Source organism: Eleutherodactylus coqui, chromosome 10 (genome assembly GCF_035609145.1).
Source record: "Eleutherodactylus coqui strain aEleCoq1 chromosome 10, aEleCoq1.hap1, whole genome shotgun sequence".
Taxonomy (NCBI): Eukaryota; Metazoa; Chordata; class Amphibia; order Anura; family Eleutherodactylidae; genus Eleutherodactylus; species Eleutherodactylus coqui.
This window is the reverse complement of record NC_089846.1, coordinates 107,143,038-107,146,866: the sequence shown is the minus strand read 5'-3', so window position 1 is coordinate 107,146,866 and position 3,829 is coordinate 107,143,038.

The following is a 3,829-nucleotide window of genomic DNA, read 5'->3' as shown; positions in this document are numbered from 1 at the left end:
CTACACAGATGTCAGCTGAGGGAACACCGCCACCTAATGGCGGCACACTGACACTGCAGGCCTGTTGCATCTAACCTTCCAGGTGTGAAGGGCGCATTACATGGGAATGTCGCTGGAAGCAATGAATTCAGGCGACAGTTGCCCAGTCTGCACGCTGGTGGGGCGACAAATCACTCACCTGTTGGCTGCGCTTGGCAAAACTGGAAGCTAAGGGACCGTCGCCCGTGTAACTAGGAGCTACCCAAGGGTTACTGGGAACGGCGGCGGTCGCAGCCGCCCGGCCATTATTCACTTGACCGATTATCGCTCCTATGTAAGGCCGGGCGCTGGCAGCCATAAGCGTAAAACATGTGGCCGCAAAATCGTACTGAGCCTAACCGCGTTCTCACGCAGGCGGGCAGCGCAGTACAGCAGTTTTCTCTTGGTTTATATTTATCGCCGTTGCTTAGCGATGATGCGTATGTACGTAAAAAATGCTGCGTTCTATTTTGCGCTCGCAGATTACACAATTCCAAAGCGCTGAAGCGAGCAGAACTGTGTAAGGCGATGTACAGAGCCCGCGTAATACGCAATTCCAATATGGATGTGTGAGCCCAGCCTGAAGCACAGGCGTGTCGGGCAGGCGGCAGTCCCATCTAAGGCCTGGGTCACACGAACGTATTTGGGCGCACAATACGCAGTGAATAGAGCGCACTGACTTCAATGGGTTTGGTCTTATAAGCGTATTTTTGTGCACATTTCGTCACGCAAAATAAAAAATTCGCAGCACGCTTTACTTTCCTGCACATTTTTGCACGAAAATAGCACATATTACCATTTAACTGAATTGCCTATTTCAGTGAAATATGCACGATTTGTGCGTGCAAAAAGTAGAGTAAAACGCAAACGTGCTTGCAGCCATCTTTACAAAAACAATCTTGTGCACGTAAAACTTGCACGCGCAGTACGTGGTGAATAGAGCGCATTGATATCAATGGGTTCGTTCGCACGCACGTATTTTATGTGTGCATTTTGGCCGCGTAAAAATAATAGAACCCGCTCCATTTTTTTCTGCGTATTTGTGCGCAAAAGTCTGGTTCATAGCGCAGAAACGTGGCAGTAATGTGGACGGAATCACACTTATGTCCTTGTGAAGCCGACCTAAGGCTTCTTGCACACAAATTTAAAATTGCGCCTAATATTTTGGGGCAAAAGTCACATCGGGGAGCACACGGACATCCCGACCCTGTGCTGTCTGCTGGACGGCACGCCATGCATCGGACAAGAATAGGTCATGCTGCCATTTTATTTTATTAGTTCGAGAAAATCAGGCCCATTCGAGTGACAATAAGATATCGTCTGTACGCATGTACCCTTAAGGAACCTTTAAGGTAAAGTAAATGGTCAAGTAGGCAGGCCAGTTAGTAAAAGCCTGACAACCCGAGCAGTGCAAACATCCTGGACAAGAAGACAGGGAACAGACAAGCACAGCGGAGAGTCATAGCTGCTTGCCCACATCATACTCACTCGCCCTCTTCTCCCCCGCTCTACTATGCACTCACCTTGTACTCTCCTTGTGTAAACAGACAGAACAGTGCAGAGGTGAGTGGAATAGCAGTAGAAGAATGGATTTTTTTTTTCTGGTCCCAGATCACAAGGGTCAGTCGACTGAATAATATAAACTCCAACATGAAAATGTGAGGGCAAGTCCAGTACTGACCCCATTAGTTAGGCCTGGTGAACTGGGCCCAGTTACCGACCAAGGTAAACCAGGCCACGGGGCTCTGTATATGGAGCAGTAACAGCGTTGAAACCCTCGCACAACGATGTTAATGGAAAAATAAAGTTCTGGCGGTCAGAAGATGGCGACAGAAAATAATTTAAAAAAAATTTAAATATCTTTAAAAAAAAAATAAAAGTAGTACAGCAAAAAAAAAAAAAATCTATATAAGTTTGGTATCATAGTAATCGTACTGACTAGACATGAGCGAACCTACTCGGACACGCCCCTTTTTCGCCTGAGCGCCACGATTTTCGAGTACTTCCGTACTTGGGTGAAAAGATTTGGGAGACGCCGTGGGTGAGTGGGGGGTTGCAGCGGGGAGTGGGGGGGAGAGAGAGAGAGCTCCCCCCTGTTCCCCGCTGCTACCCCCGTGCCGCCACGCCGCCCCCCGGCGCCCCCCAAATCTTTTCACCCGAGTACGGAAGTACTCGAAAATCGCGGCGCTCGATCGAGTAATTACTCGAAACGAGTATATTCGCTCATCTCTAATACTGACCCATAGAATAAAGCTGTCAGGTCATTTTTGTTGCAGTTTGTGCACCGTAGAAACAAGACGTCCCCAAGTTTTTCAGTACATTATATAGCACCATTGAAAAATACAACTCGTCCCGCAAAAAAAAAAACAAGCCTTCAGACAGAGACATAGATGGATAAATAAAGGAGTTACAATTTTTTAAAAGGGGGAAGCAAAAAAACAAAAATGGAAAAAAAAGGGCCGCACCATCAAGGGATTAACAAGGAGAAACTATTTGGATAACTTCTTTAAAGGCTATGGGAACCTTTAGGGTCTTTAATTGTTTTTTTTACTTAAATGCACGTATTTTGAGCTGAAAATCATGTTTGCATTAGGGTTTTATTAACTCCTCTGACCAACCTACTTTACGCCTTAACCTCTTCCCGACCATCCATGGCTATGTATGTCCTAACTGCTGATACCCTTTGCAGTCAGCACATGTATAGCCGTCCTCAGCGTATGCTGTCTATGAAGCAAGCTCAGGAGCTGATTCAAAAAAAATTAAGCAAATTCCTCTTTTTTCCCCCCTTTTCCTTCTCTCAATCACCTGGGTTACAAATAGCAATTTCCCCTCTTATAACACTTCAAAACCTGTGGTGTTCTGTGGAAAGGACGCCGGCTCCTGTCCCTCCACTCCTCCAACTAGGTAACTCTCCATGGAATTCTCTTGTCCCACAGGAACTCGGCCCAGGTGAATTTATCAGCACTTTTATATTTTCCGCTGTTCTGTGTCTGGATCAACTGGGCGCCGCTTCTGCCTTCCCTCTAAACTACACTTATTAGGCAGATGTAGGTCGGTTTCTTCGCTATTTAGTTCCTGGATGGTTCATAGGACTAACTTTTTAGTCCTGTCTACTTTTCGTTTCTCATTCTTTCCCCCCTCCTCTCTCCCCTCCTTGTCCCCTCTCCCCTTACCTATCGGCAAAACCTGAATTATGACATCCACGCACTTCTGCTCCTTGAATGTCCCAGTTTGAACACTCCTCAGAAGCGCAGTCAGGTACTTTACCAAATGTATAAATTAAAAGCTCATATTGTTTTACTTCAGAAGACACACTTCAAAATGTGGCACATTCCTGCCTTCCTTGACCGCCACCATCCAGTCTGGTTTCACGGCACATACCCAGCCACCAAGCCTCACGGTACATCCATTGCCATCCACAAATCCCTTCGGCACAAGGTCATGGGGAGCTTGGAAGACACAGAAGATCCGTACCTTTTCATCAAATTAAGGATAGGAGATAAGATTATCACCATTGGTAACTGGTAACCTCCTCAACACCGACCAGTTCCACTTGCTAAAAACAATACTCCATAAATTAACACACTTTGCCGAGGAGGTAATCCTGGTCGAAGGCAACTTCAACTAAACACTAGACCCGCCCTTAGACTCCACACACTGCAGGGGACACTTAGCTACCTCCCACTTAAGTTCCATTAAGCAACAGCTCCACACCCTACAGCTGGTTGATGTTTGGTAAATTCCTCACCCCCAAGATAAGAATTACTCATTCATCTCTCATGCACACCAATCTAAAGCCCCATTTACACGG